Source organism: Thamnophis sirtalis, unplaced genomic scaffold, assembly GCF_051295495.1.
Source record: "Thamnophis sirtalis isolate CommonGarterSnake01/CBP01778 unplaced genomic scaffold, rThaSir2_p1.2 scaffold_5, whole genome shotgun sequence".
In the NCBI taxonomy this organism is placed as follows: Eukaryota; Metazoa; Chordata; class Lepidosauria; order Squamata; family Natricidae; genus Thamnophis; species Thamnophis sirtalis.
The window spans coordinates 38,515,687-38,540,630 of record NW_028261385.1 but is presented as its reverse complement, the minus strand read 5'-3'; the positions used below and the strand labels follow the sequence as shown (position 1 = coordinate 38,540,630).

The 24,944-nt window shown below is 37.4% G+C and overlaps 1 protein-coding gene across 1 annotated transcript in view; it reads right to left on the bottom strand.

Moving 5' to 3' along the window:
- Positions 1–24,944, bottom strand: part of LOC148045335 (uncharacterized) — a 49,982-nt gene that overhangs the window by 2,808 nt on the left and 22,230 nt on the right. The window lies entirely within an intron of this gene.

Genomic DNA, 24,944 nt, shown 5'->3' with positions numbered 1-24,944 from the left:
GGGGAAACTCTTAATAAGCTTAACTAGATGTCTGGGCATTCAAAAACACTTCACATCTAGTAAAAATATAACAAAGGTGAATCAACAAACCAGCCCAGCACTTGCCTGAAGGAAATCATTGAGAAAACTCAAACAGCTGATAGGAAAAATTTCTACCTTGCCCTTGAGAGGATTATTTCCCAAAAATAGAAACTGGACAAAGGAAGTACCCTGCTTCTCTGAAAATAAGCCCTCCCCCCCAAAATAAGCCCTCCCTGAAAATATTGCAACACAGCAGCAGCCGTGAAGTGACCACACTGCCACCTCCTGCACCTCAAAAATAATAAGACCTCCCTGAAAATAAGCACCAAGCGCTTATTTTGAGGTTCAAAAGAAAATAAGACCCTGTCTTATTTTTGGGAAAACATGGAACCTCTTAAGGCAGTCTCCAAATCTTTCATTGTTGGCTTCTGCCAGCTGGAACAGAACCGGGAAATTTTTCCAACAGTATGCTGCAATACAAATATTTGAGCCCTATTGAGGTACTAACAAGTGAAGTGATCTTCTGTGCTTTGCCTGAAATGGAAGATCGCTTCACTTGTTAGCACTTCATTAGGGCTGAAAAAAAGCTTCCAAAAATCTGCATTTGGAGTATAATGTGCACCCAAATTTTCAGCCTCTTTTAGGGGGAAAAAAGGTGTGTCTTATACTCCAAAAATATGGTATATTTAAAGTGGACTAAAGGGTTAAATGATTGTTTAGCCTTCTACTCTGATCCTAGTCCAATATGTGTTTTATTACATGTTTATTTGTCTGTAACTTTTTCAAAATATTTCTGCAGAGAATGTTGTATTGCTAATGCATAATAAAAAAATAAACACACATATATAAGCTAATTTTAGATATAGGTTGTTTCTTTTTTATTTTTTGCACTAAAGAAGAAGCTATATTAAAATTATCTTTAAGAGCAATGTTTAAAAGAGAAAATATAGATATTTTTAAAAAGCTTATACAATTACATATTTTATATTTACAGACTTCAGTAACTCTAAATGTGTAGATTTTATTTCTTTCTTCACTTCTTTCTTCATTCTAATGTTCACATTCATCAATATTCAGATTTATATATGTTTTATATACTGAATATGCTACTAAGCATTTATTTTGAGAAGAAATAAAATGAATGGTAATTTTAGAATGAAAATAAATAACTATTAAGTGGAGTAGTGAGGTTGTTCAAAGAAGTTTGCATTTGCCAGGTCTGGAATAACAAACTTGTCAGATCCCTCACCTTGGCTTGTCTTCAAACAGCAGTCTTTCCAGCGTATAAGAAATTGGGCATTTCAAGATGAAATAGTTCAACAAATGCCTCCAACACTAGCATTTGGTACTAGTAAACCATGGGCCAAATATCTGAATAACAGTATCAAACCAATGTTTGAATTACAGCAGTTTCTTCCTATATCAGAAAGTATGGAAGAAAATGCAATTGAAAACATAAAATGGCAGAGCCTAAATTGTAATGGGTTTAAGTATGAAGCACCTTCAAAGTCTTCAAGAAAAACTTTCAAAGACTTCATAGCAAAATAGAAATAGCAAAAAGACTTTCTCGTCCCATTATTTTGGATGGATCTTTCATTGCTTTTATCAATTTGCCCAGTTTTTAGTTTAAAACTACCATTCTTCCTCTTTATTGATTGAACTGCCACTTCTTTTTTAATCAAATCACACTTAGTTAGAGCTGCTTAGGACCAATTTTCCAAACTTGCCAAAGCATAAAGATTAAATATTCCAAAGGAGCCATAATTTCAGTTCAAAATGACAATAATATATATGTCAGGGGTGGGGTTGCTGCCAGTTTTACTACCGGTGCGTGTGCGCTGATCAATGTAAATTGTTCTTTGTGCATGCTCAGAACAATTTACAGTGAACTGTGCACATGCAGTCACTAAATCCAAAATGGCAGTGGCACAGCGGCATGGAGGGAACCGGTTCAGGGGCATGGCAGGCCTAGGTCGCTGCCGGTTCTGCGACCCAGGTCTGAATTCCACTACTGGTTTAGTCAAACCAGGCCGAACTGGGAGCAACCCACCTCTGGAAAGGGAGAAGAACCGATTCCTAGTAACAAATCAAAGTTTAGTCACTTTCATCCTGAAATAAGCTAGACTGCATAAATATCAGTGCAGTGTTCTGCAAAATCATTAAAATATAACACATACTTCATTCTCTACTTTTAGATGTTGTGGTCATGACTAGACTTGTCTTGAGACTTGACTAGGCTTAGCTGCTATCATAGGGTCAGTTTTTATTTTATTTTTTGGTATACTATAGAATAAAGAAGGATTTATTATGGGTTCAGGCAGCCTTCTTATAAAAAATATCAATTTAAGACAAGCATCCATAAAGAGACAATATGATTTTCAAAAGTCCAAAATGTTCAGTGTTTATTTCTCATGTAAGGCAAAGGGCTTTAATGATTATAACCTAAATAACTCTATTTTTTAAGTAGTTTGATCTCATGTAGAGATTCCTGGGAAATTAAACAATATTTCTCAATTTGAGCCCTTTGGCTTAAATATCAGGCTTTCAGAAGAAATACCAAAATATTTCATAGTTCCTTCAATATAATTTTCCTCAATTGTGAAAACCGAATCATTAAAAATAGAGGACAGAGTTCAGACAACTAGCAGTTGTGTTCATAATGTGCTTCTGTGGGCAAAATACATTGTTTATTGTACCTCTAAGGAATGTCTAAGTGGTTGAGTAATATTCTATTTTCTTTGCAGTGTTTTATGGTTTTATGTCATAACTCTTAGTTTCTCTGTCTTTTTGTGCTGTTGCACATTAATTGTAGCTAAGTGTTAATGTCTGGTACTTTATCAGTCTTCCGTAGATGTTTCTGTAACTTATTCGTCACGTGTTGTATATTTCCCCCCTCAAAATAGTATTTAAGTTCGTGTTTTAAAAATCAGCAGATTACATGAATGTAATCTTCCTCTTTTTCATCTCTTAGGAATAGATTTTTTTTGCTGTTCTGGACAAATAGAATATTCTTATTCATATTCAGTGAATACTTGGAAAATCACAAACACATCTGTAATAATAAGCCATTAAAAATTAACTTAGAACAGAGTTTATGAACTTCTTTGCTGGATCAATGCATTTTACCTAGCAGTAGAAGAGATTGGTGGATCAAGTTGCACCTAGCACAATACAGATGCTTTATAGGTGAAAAAGTGCAGGTCATAATTTTCCAGGATTTTTCTTGTGGATCCCAAATCTAGATTGATGGGACTAAAATGACTAACCTGGTAGGGAGATAAGACACAAAATGAAGTAAACTGGGCAAGATCCTACAAAGCTTGCAGATTGACTCTGATAAAGCTATTATCTACCGTACATAGAATGTCAGAACTGCTCCATTCTACGTTCCTTTCTACCTGGTCACATGATCCAAAGCAATAAGCCTGTAGTCTCCCTCCTGATTCCCATTACACACTTCAATGCAGACACCTTAAATGTACCACTCATCTAGAATATTATATAATTATTTATCTAATTTACATAGCTGCCCATCTGACAAAGAAATCATTCTGTGCAGTGTACAATAAAATCAATGGTGGGTTGCCAATTTTTTTTACTACCTGTTTGGTTGTGCTTTCGCATTCGCGCATCACTTCTGAGAATGCACAGAAGCATCTGGGAGGGTGGGCGGGGCCTCCTGCTGCTGCTACTACCAGTTCGACTGATCCGGGTTGAACTGGGAGCAATCCACCTCTGAATAAAATAAATCAACTGACATTAAGCTGAGAGAAAAAGTCCTTCTGATTCAAGAATAAACCGGTTGATCATTGAAGTTTCCACTATTGCAAATATTTTTAAAATAAATCTCAGAAACATCTTTTTATCTTCTCTGTGCAACATTTCACAGGAGAAATTCTTTGAAAAAGCTGTAAGGTATCTGTGAACTAATTTTATTTATATTTGCATTACATATATTGCTGCATCTTCCCTCCCAAAATTGAATTTATTATGTGGAATTTACTGTTGCTACAACTTCCCATTTTTGGAGAAAAGTATACAGCAGTGATGGCTAACCTTTTGGTGCTGAGTGCCCAAAGCACACGCACATAAAGCCCCAAAATGCAATGTGAGTACCCCCGTGCATGTGCACACCCCCACACATGTGCACATGCAACCTGCACCCACACATACATATCATCCTGGGCATGCGCCCTTCCCCCATGCCCCATTTGGGCTACCAGGTTGGTGCAGGAGGCCTTCCAGGCCCAAAATGGGGCATGGGAGGTGCATGTGCATGCACACGAACCCCCAAATGCAATGCAAGCACTCCCTGTACATCTGCCATGCTCTCCACACATGCAGGGCAGAGACCCAAAGACCAGCTGACGAGTGGGAGGCATGTGTGCATGTGCCGAGCTGGGCTGGGGCGACAGCAGGAGTGCCCGCAGGGAGGCCTCTGCATGCCACCTGTGGCACACGTGCCATAGGTTCCCCATCACGGGTATGTAGAAATGCTCAAGAATTGCTCAAGACTTTGCCAGACAAGTAACAGTGAATTTTAAAAAGTCTTCAATTTTACTTAGTTCTAGTGTTAATGGTAGTAATTGTATTATTTTTCCATTTATGCTTTAAAAATATTCATGGAGGAGGACATTTGAGTCACTTTGTATGGGAAAAGTAGTTATAAAGCAAATTAATAAACAAATACGGTATTAGAATCATAAACTATCTGTGCTGTATTGCTTTGATGTGATTTTTTCCCCCCTCTCAGACTCTTCATCCTGCTTACCCAAAAGGAATTAACCCTGCAGTGGATTGTTCTTAAAGGAAATATCACAGAGTTAGCAATAGCAATAGCACTTAGACTTATATACCGCTTCACAGTGCTTTGTAGTCCTCTCTAAGCATTTTACAGAGTCAGCGTATTGCCCCCAACAATCTGGGTCCTCATTTTACTAACCTCAGAAGGATGGAAGGCTGAGTCAACCTTGAGCCGGTGAAATTCAAACTGCCAGTCAGCAGACTTAGCCTGCAGTACTGCACTCTAACCACTGCCCCACCACAGCTCAACTTTATCTGATTCCTCATCATTAAATCCTGCTGGTTTAACTGTGCCAACATATTTCTGCTGTAGAAGAGAAGAGCCTTGGACAGAAATGCATAGTTCAAACTGTCATTTGTTCTTCTCTACCTGAACAATAGTATACAGTTACAGAGAAATACATTTCAATGAATATCTGAAAGTATGATCCACATTAGTCTCTTTTTCTGTCTTCTTTGCATTGGGGTTGCACAACAGGGCCATCTCCCCTGTATAGGGTTACAATGTTCCACAAAATATATTCCCCATCCAGGCATTGTGCCTAAATCACATTAGAATCAGCTCAAAGAGGAAAAGATAGATGTAACATGTTCTGTATATTTTCAGTATTATATCTCTAAAAAAATATTTCTGTTATATTACTCCAACTAAATGGGTTAGAAGAAAAATGATCTTTTTTCTCAACCTCATAATTCACTAGACATCTTTCAAGGCACAGGCAGAAATATAACTGAGTGCTATTCATGATTCTGACAAAGTGGAAGAGACCCAAATTTAAACCTTCCTTTTGGCATCCTGCCTATGTAATCAGTAAACTCTGCCCCCAGCTCTTGCTCTTTTACCATGGAAACTCAAACAATGAACCGAACAGCTGTTTCTTTATTCATCGTATTATAGAAGAGCATTGTATATGTATTTTTAAAAGTGCCTTTTTCCCCCTTTTTCCTTTAAACCCCAGCTAAGACTTGAGAAACTGTTCCCCATTACAACTTGTAGAATCAATTAGAAATCAACATTTTAACAGACATTATTTGTCTTCTCCCATTTTGTTGAGTTTAGACAATAATGTCTTGGGAAATCTCCTCTCCTCAATTTTTCTCCCATTTGCTGCTCCAGTGCTTCTCAATAGGCGACTTATTTCTTCATTCATTTGACATACTGTCACTTATCTGCCTGCTTGCATTCTCATGTGTGAGCACCTCTCTAATCAGAAATCACAGACCAGCCAATTCCTGGCATTAACAGCCTAGGAATCCAAGAAAGAGAATTCATAAGAAAAAGTGTATAGCAAAGCAGGGGGACTTATCCTTTTATATATGTGGAAGCCTGGTTGAAGTTATATGTAAAAAGAGAACAAATAATCACAAATCAATTGAAACATATCTTTCTAAATCTACAAGGAATGACTAGGTCAGAAAATTAGAAACCCAAAGCTAGACTGATTTATTCAATCCGTCAACTTGGCCACCACCCAATTCCAATCAAGTTTAGGCAGCTTAAAAGCAAATACACAGAGCAATATACAAATAAACAATAAATTAGATGATAAATCAAGCCAGTAGCGACATACATATGCCCTACAACAGCCTCGCCTAAAGCCCGTGAGAAAAGCTGAGTCTTTAAGAGTAGCTTCAGGGTGGGAGCCACCCAGATCTCAAGAGAATGTCATTTCAGAGAGCAGGCTCTGTCTAGAAAGGGCACTTTTCTGGGGTCCCGATAGGTGGCAGTGTTTAAGAGTTTATCATTTTAAAATAAAGATGATGCTAGTTTATCATTTTAAAATAACAAAAAGCAAATGTAGGTGACAAGAAAAGGATTTTGTGCAACAGTTTAAGCAGTTTACTATGTATAATTCTGAAACCATAAAATTGTATACATGTGTACAGGCATGCATAGGTAATCTTCATTTACTTCCACCATTGCGCTGTGCTTCCAATCTTACTTCAGCTTTCTGTTGCTTTACAGACCTACAAGATCATAAATGCAAGAATTGGTCATAAAGTTGTCTTTATCACCATTGTAACTGCAAATGTGCAGCAAAGAGGAAATCACTAAATAAGGATAATGTGATTGGGAATATATTTGATAGTTTATTAGATTTGATAGTTTATTAGTAACCTTGACTATCGTTAAGTGTATCTTTTTATATTTTTATCTTTGTATCTTGATGAATGTATTTTATTCTCCTTATGTGCACTGGGAGCAAATGCACCAAAGATAAATTCCTTGTGTGTCCAATCACACTTGGCCAATAAAAAATTCTATTCTATTCTATATAGTACCATTCTTTGTGTACAGAGCTTTTATATTGCATCAAGCATACTGGGTGGATAAAAGTAAAACAAAAAAATTCAATAAAATTCAATTGAAAAACCAAATAGGAAGATATGATTCTTTTACAGAAAAAATGAGTTTATTATTTATGGTTTTGATGATTATACAGATTAGATAATAAAAAGAAGAAAGTCATTTTGTAACCATAGATAAATTTATAACTATGCTTACTTCTACTTGTTGTAAAGAGGATCAGAAGCTGCTTCTTTATATATCTTTTTCTATTTTTCTTTTACTCCCCCCCTTTTGTTGTTGTTGTTTTTTTCCTATTTTATATTTATATTGGTTTTCATCTTCGTTTTTTAAAAATCCTTAATACATTTTAAATTTGTTTAAAAAAATAGTAGTTTAGGGAATCCTTTTGCACACATATGCTTGTATGTATTTAAGAAAGTGTGCATGTGTGTTTGGGTAAAAGATTCCCTGAACTCTATTTTTATTTATTTGCTTGTTCTCATAAAGTAACTTTACCCAAACACACATGCACACTTTCTTAAATACATAGAAAGCATATATTACTCAGCTATGAGCAATTTTTGAAAAGTTCAGGTGATTCTGCAGGAAGAGTGGTTTCACATTCCTTCTTAATATTCCACTTTCACATTTTGGTTCTACTCATTTGGGCAGGACTTATTTTGGAACATGTTCTGAATCTTTCTTGGATTTTTTTTTCTTACTATGTATATCAAATTGTGATGAATATTTATTTTGGCTCCGTACTGTGAGCTCTTTGTGATGTTTGAGTTTCTTAGTGGTCTAGGATATGGAAGTATTTTTATTGTTAAAACTATGTATTAGATACTATCTTCATTAAAATATGTTTGAAAACAATTTATTAAACACATTTAACACAAAGTGAATACTCCCTGTCTCAATGACTGCACATTAGTCACAGTTTCTTCACTGGAATATATTTTCATATCATCTAATGTGAATTAGCCATCTCAAAATTCAAGAGGATGTTGGTAGATCTTTGTGCTTACAATGAATGAACTAGTCCAATCTATCTGACTGATATATTATTTCTGACACAGTTTCCATCCTTTGAACAAGAAAGGCTTTCTTTGAAATCACTGCAGCTTTCTTGTACTTAGTCTTGTGATGAGGTTTTAGTGCTTACCTAACCTCTACTACTAAGATTTTGACCAGAGATCTTACTCATTTAGGTAGCTTGGTGAGACTTCAATAGTTCCTCTCCTGCACTGGGATAAATGTTATGACTGCCGGCTACTGATTTCTGACTTAATTAAAAGACAACTTGTTTCAAGAATTTAAGATAGCAAGAAACTGTTTTGTCTACTTACCACCCCCACAACGAGCAAGCAGGAAGCGCTGATTGAGAGAAAGTCCCCTTATCATTTTGTAAATAAAATCTACCCTGCATTTCACATTGCTGCTTTAATTCCAGTTCCAGCATATCAAAATATTATCAGTTATTCAAAACACTTTGATGATTTGTGTTACTGGTCCCCAAAATCTCATTAAAAAGCTTTTTTCCCCTATAAGAAATCATTATAAGAAAATAAAAACGTTATTGCTTTATTTATTTTACTATTTTATACTATTTTAAGACTCCTGGAGTAGACATACTAAACAGAGGAGACTGCTGCTTCTTTTATCAAATATAGTAGGCAGAAACAGTTTTGTATAGCAGTCTAAATCCAAATGCTTTCGATCAAAGTCTTACTAATTTTAATAGAGACTATTTACATAGCTTTCTACCCTCGAATTATGTTTTACACTAACAAAGAAAATTATGTACAGTGATTGGTTCAGTTTGGAGTATACTATTTATGTGATAATTTATGAAACACAGCAAACCTTGATTTAAGTTTGGAGGGCAGTGAAGGAAACACATAATCTCAAGAACACCCATAGGCAATCTTACACTCCATGTGAGAAAGCTTATTATAGAATGACTACCTTTTTTATATGTATAATGAAAATGAAATACACAAACAGGAAATGTGAACAATAAAAATTAAGTGGTATATGCAAAAAGACCATAAAATACCCTTGACGTATGATCACAGTTGAGCCCCAAATTTTTGTTAGTAAGTTAAAGTTTGATAAGGGAATTTTCCACATTTTACGACTTCTCTTACCAAGTTGTTGTTAAGCAAATCACTGCAGTTGTTAAGTTAGCAACATGGTTGTTAAGTGAATCTGGCTTCCCCGTAGACTGCTGGTCAGAAGGTCACAAAAGGGGATCTTGGGACAGAGCAACAGTCATAAGTATGAACCAGTTTCCAAGAATCTGAATTTTGACCACATGTCCATGGGGATGCTGCAATGGTCATAAGTGTGAAAACAATCATAAGTCACTATTTTCAGTGCCATTGTAACTTCGAATGGTCATTAAATGAACTGTTATAAGTTGAGGACTGTCTGTAAGCATTTCTCATTTTTCAATCTTTCTACAAATGGAGAAGAGTAGTTTCCCTTAGTAGAATGAGGGAAACTTTTCACTTTATGAAAGTGGGATATAGGAGAAGGTTAGAACTATTTTGCACAAGGTAAGGGAATTGTGAAACATGATCTTCAAGGACTTTTCTGTTACATTTTACTATTTACTTTTAGAAATATTAAATAGGACACCAAAACACTATATTCATTTATATTCCATAGCAAAGACACAGGGAGATATTTTCAGATCTCCTACATTGTCCCATAATTGCACCCTTCCTGTGTATTCCTGTGAGAGATACTTTATCCAGTTGATCCAGTTGTTCAAATGGAATAGAGCTGACTATTGGGTAGCTGTGTATATAAGCTATAGAAAATTAATATATTTATGTAACCATTCATCGCCTTAAAACAAACTGTTCCAGTTTTATTTATAGTTCTGCAAAATTGTCTCTCTTATTGGTTTGGTTTAGTTTGGTTTTATTGGACATATGCTGCCCTTCTCCCAAAGGACTCAGTGCGGTGTACAGCATAAAAACACATATGACAAAAGTTAAAAAAGATTACATAGGAAATCCAATAATCTTCAATTGACAATTAACATCAAATTTAGGATTAAATTAAAATTGACAATTTAAAATTAATAATTTGTTTTTTTCTATTCAGGCCAGGCTGGCTTGCTGAAAAAGCCAACTTTTTAGGGCGTGCCAGAAGGACTGGAGGTCGCGGATTATACGAAGCTCCGGGGACAGCTCATGGGAGCCTCTGGGTGCTTTTCAAGGACAGTCCCATGTAGAGAGCATTACAGCAGTCCAGGCGAGAAAGGATGAGGGCGTTAGTGACTGTGCACAGGGCATCCCGATCCAGGAAGGGGCTCAACTGGCGAACCAGGCAAACCAGGTAAAAGGCCCTCCCTGGTCACGGCCATAAGATGTTCTTCTAAACTAAGCCACATATCCAGGAAGACTCCCAGGTTGCGGGCCCTCTCTGAGGGGGCTAAAATTTCTCCCCCAATCATCAAAGATGGTACGTGATACAGAAATCGGGATGATGGAAACCACAGCCACTCAGTCTTGGAGGAATTAAGCTTGAGCCTGTTCATCTCCACCCAGATCCGCACAGCCTCCAGGCACCGGAACATCAGGTCGAGGGCATCATTGTGGTGGTTTGGGATAGAGATGAAAAGTTGGGTATCATCAGCGTATTGATGATACCGTACCCTGAAACCATGGATGATCTCACCCAGCGTTTTCATATATATGTTGAACAGGAGGGGTGACAGAACTGACCCCTGGGGCACCCCACAAGTGAGGCACCTCGGGGTCGATCTCTGCCCTCCAGTCAACATGAACTGCGATCGATCTGAGACGTAGGAGGAGAACCACCGCAAAACGGTGCCCCCCACTCCCACTCCCCCCCAAGTCATCGCAATAGGATACCATGGTTGATAGTATCGAAAGTCGCCGAGAGGTCTAATAAGACCAGGACAGAGGAACAACCCCTGTCCCAGGCCCACCAGAGATCATCAACCAATGCAACCAATGCCGTCTCCATGCTGTATCTAGGCCTGAAACCTGATTGAAAAGTATCCAGGTAGGCAGCTTCATCCAGGTACTGGGGAAGTTGATGTGCTACCGCACTCTCAACAACCTTTGCTACAAAGCGGAGGTTGGACACCAGACGATAGTTGGCTAAAGAAGTTGGGTCCAGGGAAGGCTTCTTAAGGAGAGGCCTCACCACTGTCTCCTTCAAGGCAATGCTTCATCTCTCAATGAAGCATTGGTAATCACCTGGAGCCAGCCTCATGTCATCTCCCGGGAAGCCGAAACTAACCAGGAGGGACACGGGTCCAGCACACAAGTGGCAGCACTGAGTCTCCCCATAATCCTGTCCATGCTCTCGGGAGTCACAGGATCAAACTCATCCCAGATAGTCTCCACAAGATTAATCCCTATCGACTCGCCCGAATCTATCCATCAAAGTCCAAGCCTGTCCGAATCTGAGCGATTTTGTCCTGCAGAAACTGGACTAATTCCTCAGCCCTGCCCTGCAAGGGGTCTTCCCCAGTTCCTTTATTAAGTAAGGAATGGGTCACCGCAAACAGAGCAGCTGGGCAGTTATCTGCGGACGTGATAAGAATGGAAAAATGTTCCCATTTTGCCACTTTTATCGCCACTAAGTAGAACTTAATATGAGTTCTTACTAGTGTTCGGTCAGATTCGGACCGGCTAGCCCTCCACCTACTCTTTAGGCGTCTTCTCCGGTACTTCATCTCCTGGAGCTCCTCGGTAAACCAAGGAGCTACCCAGGATTGGCACCGAGTCAGAGGCCGCAAAGGCACAACACGGTCCAAGGCCCCAGTGGCTGCCCTATCCCAGGCTTCCATTAGGGCCTTGGCCAAGCTGTGAGCAAGGGATTTAAGAAAAGTCCCAAGCTCCATCAGGAACCTATCAGGGTCCATCAGGCGCCTGGGGCGGAACCATCTAATCAGTTCCGCCTCCCTGCAGTGGGAGGTAGCAGTATGGAAGTCAAGCCTGAGGAGAAAATGATCAGACCATGACAAGAGTTGAATAACAATATCCCCTAAAACTAGATCATTCATCCACTGTCCAGAGACAAATATCAGGTCGAGCATGTGTCCCTTGTTATGAGTGGAGTCTCGAATTAACTGAGTTAAGTTCATTGCCGTCATGGAAGCTATGAACTCCCGAGCTGAATCGGATGTCTTGCCAATGGAAGGCACATTGAAATCCCCCAGGACCATAAGCCTGGGGAAATCAATCGCTATTTTCCCTTCCCTAAAATTTCTTCCATGAGAATTTTACGTGGACATGGATGATGGGGAATATTAGAAGTGGTTGGGGATATGCTTACAGGAAACTTTTGTTAAATTTAGGGGGGAGTTATCAAACCAGCACAGTGACGGGGTGTCTCAGTTGTTAAGACACTGAGCTTGTCGATCAGAAAGGACGGCAGTTTGGTGGTTCAAATCCCTAGTGTCACATAATGGAGTGAGTTCCCATTACTTGTCCCAGCTTCCGCCCACCTAGCAATTCAAAAACATGTAAAAATGCAAGTACAAAAATAGTAGAAAGGTAGAAAAAAGTAACAACGTTCGGTGCACTTTCGGTGTTTAGTCATGCTGGCCACATGACCACCGAGATGTCTTTGGACAGTGCTGGCTCTTCAGCTTTGAAACGGAGATGAGCACTGCTCCCTAGAGTCAGGAACGACTAGCCCATATGTGCGAGGGGAATCTTTACTGTTACCTATCAAACCAGATTGTGAAAAAAGTAGTTTGATAAAATGTAATGTTACAACAATGCAGATAGCAAGAGAGTCCAGAATAGCAGTAGACTTATATACCGCTTCATAGGGCTTTCAGCCCTCTCTAAGCGGTTTACAGAGAGTCAGCATATTGCCCCCAACAATCTGGGTCCTCATTTTACCCACCTCGGAAGGATGGAAGGCTGAGTCAACCCTGAGCCGGTGAGATTTGAACCGCTGAACTGCTGATCTAGCAGTAGCCTGCAGTGCTGCATTTAACCACTGCGCCACCTTGGCTCTTGAGATTGAGATTCACTCAATGCCACTTGGTTGTGTTTGCAGGGACAAAGGAACCCAGTCCCTTCTAAGGGCTGCAACTTCATTTAGCATAAGAGGCAGAGAGTGGGAAGATACATGAGGAAGATGCGAGAGAGGCAGACTTACAGTATGTGTTATTACTTAGAAGCACTATATTTTTCTTGACTTACATGGTGCCAGAAAAAAAATGAGAGAAAGAGGATGTTTATGTTTTTCTGAGCAAGTAATGGCTGTTCTTGCCCTCACAAGATTGGAAATCTCCTTGTTAACAAGTTGGCAGCACATCTTTGTGAAGAAGTTAATCTAACTGGAGTCAGGTTTATGAACTGGTAATAATGTGCTGAGAACAGATGCCTTGAACTATATCCTGTTTTCTGTCATGGCAACGCAAGGAGATTGGCAGCTAGTACAGAGATGGCTCTTATTTCCTTTCCCATGTAATCCAAATTGGAGAGGAACTGTTCATGGAAGCCTCAAGGCTAGTTTTACATTATGTCTTCTATGAAAGGGTGCTCTTGGTCTGACCTGGGTATGGAATATGTGATAAGTATGCTTGTGTCCTGTCTTATGCCATCTTTCATTATGATTGCCCACCTTATTTCATTTAAATTTTTATGGCACATCAGAAATGTGCTACTGATATCTCTCATGGCAATAGTACATCATGTTTTGTATTATATAACCCATATGTATATAAAACATTCAAAGCCACTGTAAGGACTGTTTTGCTAACCACGTAGACATTTTATCATATCAAGGAGAAACAGGAATCTAGAATTTAGAGAAAAAGAATTCTATGTATTCTACAAGTCAGCATGATCCTTTTGTTAGCAGACTAGAAACTACACTTTAGATTAATTAGTGTCTGTCAGCCTAAATTCTCCATTTATAAAATCTTAACAGCTTCATCTAATCTTTTAAGACAGACTTTGAAAAGCTTATCATGTAAGCTCTTCATGGCACTACTTCATTCCATAATTTCCAGATTGGTAGGTATATTAGTCTGTTCAGCAATTCTTTATTCCTTTCAAGCAAAGATGAGATGGGAGGTACCTGTAAATTTGGCCTCCTGTACAAGACTTCAATTACTAGAATTCCCTTAAGTTTTGGAGAACAGAATTACTAGGAAATAAGGACTGAGAAGTACTGCTTTGACTACCTAATGTGAAAAACTGTATTTGATTACGGAGGCAGCAGCACATCAACATGAAAACAACCACAAAATTGCTAAATTTTAATCCCACAGGAGTCAAAGATGACTGAATTTGGATGCATTCTCTGAGTTAGCCCATTTGAGGGAGCTTAGTTCAAAAACTGTTGCCCTGCCCTGTAATGCACTGTTTCACCCAGTTAAAGGTTGCAGACCCAAGCACCTTAGCACTATATAGATGTAGCCTCTGTCCTGCTTAAATAATAGCAATTGAAATAATAATAATTATTTCAAAATATAAAAACAATATTGTTGTAATAATTACACCAGCTTTAGCACATTTTCTATGTATGCAATTTTATGTTCCAATTCCTATTAAAATCAGACTATAGTTGCTGACAGCCTAAAATTAAAACCTTCCACATTTAGTTTCAGTTTTGTAACACTGCCAGTCAATTTAACAGTCTTAAATGTTTTCTTTAATTATCATGTTTTTATCTCAAGTGTTCCATGCTCATCTAATCACTATCTGCTTCCCATAGTTGTAGCAGCCTTAAATTTTCCATCTGCATGATTCCAATTACTGCTGGCTTATGATCCATCAACACCTCACCTTCATGAGGTGCTGATGGATCAGAGCAACACGTTAACACCTTTCTGGCATTCAACCAGGAAAACCAAAGATATAAAAATAGATGGTGCACCACCAACTGCATTAATTCTAATTATAAGGACAGCTGCTGATAAAAGGAAAATGACATTAGTGAGTGATTTTGTACTTTAAATGACTGTTAACTTCTTGGTTGATTGATTGTGTGCTGTTAAGGTTTTTTCCACTCTTAGTGACCACATAAATATTCTCCATGATGATCTATATCTAACCCTTTTCAGGTCTGTAATGGTGAACCTATCACCATTGAATCCATCCACCTTTTCTCTTTCTTTCTACCTTTCTCTGACATTACAGCATTTTTCCAGGGACCTGGGTCTTTGCATAATGTCTCTGAAATAAAATAATTGAAGCTTGGTTATTTGTTATTGTGCCTTGAATGAGAAGTCTCAATTGATGTGTTTGATGATCCAATTGTATGTTTTATTGGCTGCCAATGATATTCTCAGAAGTCTTTTCCAACATCAAAAATAATCTCCATTGACAAGTACTACTTCTTTTCCCTAACTTTTTTACCTTCATAAATGGAAAAAATATACACTTGTAATTTTTTTTAAAAAAAATACGACTACTACTGGGTCACAGTTTTAGAGATATTTCCTTACCTAAACAATAAAGGAGAACATTTTTAGCTCATGGTTGAACTGTGAGGTCCTTGGTGCTTTCTGGCGTTGTTGTTTTCATGTAGACTAGCATTGATGCTGTTTCCTAGTTTGAATAATTAAACATTTGCAAGAAACAACTTTAAATATTTAAATTTACAAATTTAAAATTATGACACTAAAATAATTTAAAATAACAATTAAAATCATCAAAAAAATACCATTAAAATTAACACTTAATATTGCATAGATTGTAAAATATGTACAATGAATGTATATTACGAGCCTTTAAAAATCCACTCATGATATTTAGACTCCCTCAGTTCTTCAAAGAGGGCGTTTCAAAGAACGAGAATGGGCAACATAAAAGGCACAACTTCAATTCACTTCTAGATGATCAAATGTAGGTGAATTTCCTCATATGATCTAATAAACATGATGGTTCACATTGTCAAATAAACCCTTCCATATATTTTGAACCCAAGCAATATAGGGCTTTAAACATAATAATGGCACTAATATTTTACCTGGAAACAAATTGTCAGCCAATGCAATGTTTTAAGTGAAGATATAATATGATCTCTTTTCAGTCTTTTTGAGTCCATGCTGGCTGACAGTTTTGAACCATATGAAGTTTTTTGACTGTCAGCCTCACATACTATGTAACATATTACCACACCTGCACAGAGGTAGCCCTTGTTTAGTGACTGCCTTAAACACTTACTGTTTACAGTTATGACAACGAGAAGAGGTATTGTGACCAAAACCCACGTTTACAACTTTAACAGTCTCTTTCACTCTCTGTTACTTATTCACCATTAAACTACTTTATATTGTTCTATGCCTGAACCCATTTGTTTTCTTCCCCCATCCCCTAATAGAGTGGAGAGATTATCTAAATAAGTTTTTTCTTCCTGGTCTGCTTTGCTCTATAGCAGGCCTGACAAATTCCTGGCCCGCTGCCAGGATGTGTCATGCGCTGGCCACACCCACACCAAAGGTGGGTTCCTATCAGTTTGGACCGGTTCAGCCAAACTGGTAGTGGTTTGGCGGCCTGGGTTGCTGAAACTGGCAGTAACCCAGAACTGCCATGCCCTTGAACTGGTTCTCCTATCGAACAGCCATCTTGATTTCAGTTCTGCGCATGCACAGAACAATTGTAATTGCACAAATTTAATTTCTTTTCTTTTTTAACATTTTGCGCATGCGCAGACCTATTTTTTTTTGCAAATGAATGTACATGTGCAAGCGAGTGAGCAAGTGCATGCAAAAATTTTGCATGCACTGAACTGACAGTAATCCTGGGAGCAACCCACCCCTGCCCCACACCCAATTTAGGGAAGGGGGGAGTCCCGATACATCATGTGACACCATTGTGGCAAAGTGAGTTTGACATTCCTGTTCTACAGTATCCCTAAAAAAGTACTAACTACAATTCATCAAGCTCAGCACTGTTACTTTAATTAACTGACTGGTAGATGCTGCCTAAAACTGACAAGACAATAATCAGTTTCACACTGAAAGCTTTTGTTTGCTTCCTAAAAACATTGTGACTAATAGTTATAAGCTCAATAGCTGCCTCTAAATGACTTTTGGTATGTATTCCCCATTGTATACTTATGTACTCTTTTGTAATCCTTTACTCGCCAATAAATGTAAGTACAAACATTAATTCCCTTTTTGTTAATTATGCTATTACTTTTTTGCTCATCCTTCTCATGAGTTGGAAAAGCTGAAATAAAGTTGTAAGTTGCAGTAACATGATTTTTCAGTTAGCTTAATGAATGAATCACCATCCAATTTGCTATCCCTAAACAAGAACTACTTTCATAGTATTGAATTTATTTTCATCCAGAAAGGGACATACAATAATTAGCATGATTAAAATGGATAAAAAGTGATTCTGGCCATTGTTCCCAAAAGCACCTTAGTATTGCATATCTACTTCTTCTTCAAGAGTGTAATCCCACAAAGAATAACATATTTACTACCTTTCTTGATTATCTCTATTTTGTGTGGATTCAATTTTACTTTATTTCTTATCTAGCCCAGTACTGACTGCAGACAGATATCCGAACAGCCACACAAGTTTTTTGTAATAACATCTAACTTACAGTCTCCTGATCATCTACCCTAGCAGTTTCATGTTGACATTGGAAAACAGAATGGAATCCTGGGGAATATGACACAATAACTTCTGTTTCAAGCACAATTTGTTTTTTTTTACACCTTCAGATATACATGTGAAATATGGAAACAAAGTCATTGTCATATTTCTGAATCTCTAAGATGATTCCAGAACAATACCATGGTAATTGGTATTAAAAGCCTGTGAAATTGCAAGAAGAACCAACAGGGTTATAGTCTCACATCAAACCCATTGCGTGAGCCCAAGCAGTTTCAAAATCACAGTCTTCTCTGAAACCAGTTTGAAATAGATAAACATAATTTGCTTCCTCCAGGTTATCTCCCAGGTGAAAGTTATTTTTTTCTATCCGCTCATGCCACTATGGGTGGTTAGAAGAAATTTTCCTGCCCTTTCCCAGAATGCATTTATAATGTTCACTATGGCATCTTAATAATTTTAATTATAAGTCAAGGAGGAGGAGGGTCAAACTTCTCAAAAAGCAATTGCCTCACCACTGTCAAGCTATTCACTAAGGCTGCATTACTATTAGTCTTCTCATCGTTCCTATCACCCATCTCCTCCTACTTATGACTGCATGACTGTAACTTTGTTGCTTGTATCCTTACAATTTATATTAATATTGATTTTTTCCCGATTGCTTATTTGTACCCTATGACTATCATTAAGTGTTGTAAATACAACCAATTTCATTGTATTTAAGTACAATGACAATAAAGATTATACTTACCTTATGATTCTTGACGAATGTATCTTGTCTTTTTATGTACACTGAGTGCATATGCAAATTCCTTGTGTCTTGGCCAATAAAGAATTCTATTCTATTCTATTATGGCTTCATATGGCTTTATATGTTTATTCTGGACATATAAAAGTAATATGTAAATGTGCTAGAAACTTCAGTCAGGAATAAAATGACTAAATAACAAAAATGATGTTTAGCTCAGTTAAATTCTGTTTCTCTACTCTTCTCTGTACTCTTCTATTAACTGTAACATTTCTTACCTCTTAATTTATCTCAGTATGTCCAGCCAGCTCCATAAAGTACCTTATAAAACTATGAAAAAGTTTACTCCTTGATAAAATAACATTCTACAACAGTCATGGTTGTTTCCCTTGAACATGAATCCCATCTGATTGTCTAAGAACATTTGTTACCAATCTGCTGCATATTATATAAATTATCAACTACAACACCACATGGAACCAAAAGATCAAAAGAAGGAAATCAAGGAAAAGTGACATAGTAAAGAAAAGCAGCCATAGAACTGGAGGCTACATCACTACAAAGACTGAATTGTTTAAGGAGACCTTCAGAGGAAGTTTGCTTGATTCTAGAGATCAGATTTAGTGCTTTCACTAAGTGCAAAAGTATTGTACTATTTATTGCAGGAAGAAATTATGTGTATGCGAAAACCTACTGAGGTCAATGTAACATAGTCTGAGAAATGTAGAAGTATTAATTACATATTTATACAGAATCTTAGCACTGCTGGCTTCATTTCACATATGGTACTCTGGATGTTAATTCTAAATAAGTACAACTTCTAAAACAAGAATCTCAGAAAGACTTTAAATGAGTATGTTGTGTAAACATGGCTGATACCTTTGTAAAATTTTCAGTTTACAAACTTGACAAAATTTGATAACCTGTATGCAGGAGACCAATTGTATACATAAGGTTCAAACTGTATTAGATGTTCATATTCTAGCCCAGTATACAGAATATCTCCTTACTAAAATTTTGGCCAAATTTCAGGCAATTCTTACACAGATTCTTCTTGGGATCTACAGTATATGTATTGGATCTCCATCTCCATGTCAGAAGCTGAAAGATTCTGTTTTATGAGTGAAAATATTCTCATATTTTGATAGTATTACAGCAGATTCAAACAAGTAGAGAAATGCATGCATGAACTAATCTGTCAATCAACCAATACTTGTAAAATATGCAATAATGTTTCAAGTAAACCCCTCTTTCTATCAATGAGATGACCATATGAAGGTTATTGCAGTGTATTTCTCCACAGTACTGAAATAAGCTAATGAAAGAGTCATTTAAAGAAACGCTGAACAGCTGTGTTGTCAGGAAGCTTAATAGTCTAATTCAATGACTATATAATTGTTTTTCCCATGATATAATACAAACATTTAAACGTTTGGCTGCACTTTAGGATGTTATCCTAGTGAGCAGCTTGTCAAATGCATTGATTATAAATATTTTTTCCTATATTTTCCTCTATTTCCTTTCTATTTGGCATAGAAAGATATCTATTGTGGAGATTTCATCTGCTCCACTTGCTTATTCCCTCACCAGGTGACTCTGTTGTAATTCTGTTTGTAACATCATGGTTGGCTGCTACAAGTACCATTAGGACTTCAGAGAATTGAGAATCAAGAAGTCCACTCCTGCTGGGTGCAGGTGTGGAGTGCTTCATTAATTCAAGGTAGAGAGTGATGAGGTCATGGAAATGTGACTCTCCTTGATGAAAAGTAAGGGGGAGACAGCCAGAAAACAGTTTCAAAATATGATGTCAAAAGGGACTGATACAGATCAGAATAAGAAATCCCTCTAACAGTGTAATTTTATGATTCTTTGCCTACAATTTTGAAAAGGATTTTTCTTCAGTATTTAAACTTGATTATGCTTTCAACATACATCAGCAAAATTATTATACTGGTACAAAATAAATAATTACATTTCTATGTTAAAGAAATGTTAGAATAATTGAAACAAGTTGTATTAGTAGATAAAGCTGTCGACTTCCTAGCCCAGGGGTGTCAAACTCATGTCGCCGCGGTGGTATCACGTACATATCCAGGATTCCCCCCCCCTTTGCTAAACTGGGTGTGGGCGTGGCCAGCACATGACGCATTCAGCCCATGGGCTAGGAGTTTGACAGCCCTGTCCAAGCCTATATCCCTTTTGCAACACTCAGGATGTCTTTGGAAAAGGCAAGAAATATCTGTAGCATATTCTGTTCTATATACTTCTTTGTATTATCTAATCTTTAAGCAAAAGTATTTTCTTTTATTCTGTATTAGTGAATTCGCATCTAGAGGCATTTGTACAGTTTAGAGCATCACATTTTCAGAATACTGTCAGGTAAGGCCAGGTTCAGAAGAGGTGGCAACGGCGATAGAAAATTTGGAGAAATTTTCTAAGAAGTCATGAAGGAACTGGAGGTGTACAGTCTAAAGAAAAGAGACAAAGGAAAGATTTAGTACTCATATCAGGTACATAAATGGAAACTACAAGAAAGATGCCATTTTCCTGTGGCAGTTTCATTGCCACAGAAGCCAGAATAGAAATACCCATTATTATTCAATATGGTATTAAGTTACATCTAAATTTTAAGGAAAAGGGAAAACTTTTTGATGATAAAATCTGCACAACAGTGGACTCTCAATCTTCCTACAGAGTTTGTGAAATGTTTGCATCTCTGGAGGCTTTTAAGAAGAGGATGGACAGCTGCCTCCCAAGGATTTGGTTTGGTTTTCTTTTGCATTGCAGCAGGTTGGATTATATGCCCCTGTGGCCCTTTTCATTTACAGTTCTATGATTCTACTGTTGCATATGATGGGCTATATCTTTAGAGGAAGACTACAGACACCATATTTTGCCATAGATCTTGATGTTTTGATTTTGTGTATACTTGGATTGCATCACTACAGTTACCATTTTTGTTTGAGGTAGTAAGGCAAAGAAATTTTTTGCAGGAAAGCCCAAAAATTCAATTTTTCCACAGACTTTTCTTGAAAGCATGCCATGTTTCCTTTTGTGAACTGTTCAGGCCCAGAAATATGCTTTTAGTCTGACGCCTGGTAGCATCTAGCTGACCTTGGCTGAATTCAGACGCTTAGCATGGACAGCTCTGATTACTTAATTTGGATTGCTATTGGCTGGAATGGGCTCTCAATTTTTTATTTGTTTTTAATGTTTAATTTTATTGATGATATTGTATACTGCTCAGAGTTCCTCTCCAGAGGATATGGGCTGTTAAGAAATATAAATGAATAAAGTCCCTTTAGCTTTCTATATCAAGAAACAATGGGAAATCTTATTGGCATAATGCCTGAAATTTAACAACTATCTGTAAATAGATATCCAAGGCTATGGATAAGGAGGTAAAGATTAATTTGTATCTCCATTTCCTTTTGTCATGATTAATTGCATTTCTTCCCTCTCCTGACTTTTTGTTGTCCTATCTAAACATGTATATTTGCTTCCTTGCTTCTCCCACTACACACTCCAAGATCATGGGGGAAAGGAGTCTCTTTAGCTTCAATTAAGCAGCAAAGACTAGATAAAGTATGGGAAGGGAAGATTAAAAGGGGTTTTGGTTCCATTGCACCAACGATCTTTTCTTAATCCAAGCATAGGAAATAGAAACACCTGGCAGAACTCTGTATTTTTCTAATGGAGATTCAGAATCAGGCTACACCTTGATAAGAAAGAATAGAAAAATGACTATACAAAAAGTAAAATGGTATGTTATTTATTAAATGTATTTCTACTACCCACAATTCAAAAAAGTGCCTTGACACCTTACATAGATCTTTTCTACAATAACATAGAATGTTTTATATATTCAGTTCAGCCAGTTCTCTCCAGTTTGGCAAACCGGTAGCGGCAGCTGCGGGAGGCTCCACCCACCCACCCCGACATAATGTGTGAGTACTGCACATGCGCAGAAGGTGGCGCGCATGCACAGATGAGTGCACTCACATTTGTGAATCGGTAGGGAAGGTAAGTGAATCCCACCTGGGATTCAGTTTTTGTGTGCATGTTCTATGTGGATATTTATGTTCCCCTTTCCTTGAGAAATGTTTTCATATTTTGAGGAATAAGCCTTTGTCCCTTTTGGGTGACCTATGAGATTTGTCATAGTCAACTGCTGCACTCCCAAACTTGCCTACACCATCCTTGCCTGAATTCAATCTTCTTTGCATTTGAGCTTTGTTTGCCCTGGCAAAAGATCAAGACCCATGAACTGGCCTAGGCCAAGCAGTCTTTGATATCTTTTCCCTGGTTCATTTTTTTCTCTCCACAGATGTCCCTGTCCTCTTTTTTTTCTACCTTTGATTTTCATGAGTAGCAACACAGGAAACAATAAGCAAACAGTGAAGAGCTTTGGCCAGTTCCTGTGAAGTTCCTCAAGGAGATAATCAGAAAGCTGCAGCAGCTGGAAAACCACTCTGTTGCTCCAGGAGTTTCTGCTATGTTTTCATTAGCCATCAAACTCATCAAACTGGCAAACTCAGCTGATAAATAATCTCCTCACTTGTCTCTAGATATTTCACCATTTTCTGATTTTTTTTTCCCTACACATTTTTTTCTCTCTGTATCATTCTCAAGACAACCTGGATTTTGCATGTGTTAATTAGAGAAAGGTGAAAGTGACAAAACAGAATAAATGTCTGTTGAGAAAGTGTGGCAGCAGTCCTGGACTTAACAGACTGTATAGAAAAACACAACAAGGATAAATGTGAATACTGGCAGAGGGACTACCACTTTATAAGAATGGGAGATGATTGTTAAGAAAGGCATAGTGCATCTTAACACATGTCACTATGCAACAGATTTCAAAGAATATTGCATGGCTAGGATCATATCACTAGTATAATTCTGAGTACTAATACCAATACCTATGCTAATACTTTTAGTACCAGGTATGATTTTACAATTACAATTTAGATTCACCTCTCTATTTACATGGAGCAATTAGCAGAAGTTAGAATTTTTTTATTATTTATTGAAACACCGAAAGTTTGCTAAACACTCTAAAGATTTAAGGGAAATGATAAGAAAGGAAAAGGGGACAGAGGATAACATAGAATTAGTCACAAAATCTTCAAATGTCTGTATATCAAATGCGCTGGTGTGTGTGTGTGTTTTGACTCTTCTAATAAGAGGGCAGAGGAATCAGAAGAGGAAAAATATTTCTTGGTCCCAGTCTTAAATTGTCTGAAAGTCCTAAAATGCAACAATTATAGCAGCCAATTTCCAGATTGGGCTTGTAGCTTAAGAAGTCTTCGGTCAAACTCCTGGGAGAATGGAGACAATAAGATAAAGGGGATAGGAAAAATAAAGATAGGAGCATCACAAGTTTTCTATTTCTTTTCATTGCTACTTTCTTCAGTTGTGCAGTTTTGCCTTTGCCAAACTTTCTGTCCTCTGTTTTCAGAGTCACAATTTTCTGTACAAATGTTATATTCCAAAAGTTGCTACAGCTATATTATTTCTCAACCTAATGTTATTGCAACTATTAGAATGTCTTTACTAATTGTTATAACCATGTTGAGTGTACTAGCATTGCACAGTCCACTAGATGTTGTCCTAGTAGTAAATGGTTAAATGGGGAAACTATTGTCTCAGTAGTTATCAGCACAAAGCGCCATACCAAATAATCTTGGGCAGCACTTGGAAACTTTGTCATCCTCAATTTTATGTCAATTACAAAGTGCGACACTGCTTGGCTCCACACCTATACTATGGCAATTGATTATCACATCCTAGGAGCTAGATTCATGCGATCGACAACACCTAAAGAATTAGCTAGTATGATTTAACATTGCTGTGTGAAATTTTAGAATAATATTAGTAAGATAATTTTGTGGCACCAGACTTTTTAGATTTTTTAATTGTAATGCTTGAAATACTCTCATAGCTTTTGTCCATGGCCCATTTCTGCTCTTCAATGCCCTGAGTAGTTTATAAGTCTGGTACATTCTGGGGATAAATATGTAGCCAACAGGATCTTTGTGGCTAATGTAGCCACCACCATCAGAAACTTAGAAACAGAAGAGAACAAAAAAAAATGACAGCTGCATTGCTACTGCTGCCAATGAATTCATTATTCAATGAATCAGTTGCCTGAAGTACACAGAGATTTTTGAAACAAAACACCTGGAAAATCTTTGGCTCACCCTTTAAACAAAATATTTTGCAAGGAAAAAAAAAGAAAAACTAAAAGTCCTACCAATCAGCTAGCATCGTTAAACTGATCAGATGGAGAAATAAATCATAGCTGAGTTAGAGATGGGATCTAATTCAGCAAATATATTGGTGGTTCCATAATTTAATAGCCAGAGTGAGCTTAGATATGAATCAGATGGTTGTCAACATCTTTCATTTGTTTAGTTTCATATGGCTAGCAGGCTTTCTAGCTAAACTTCTAAGGCATTAGGAATTGAATCATATTTATATTTGGTTGATGTGTGGC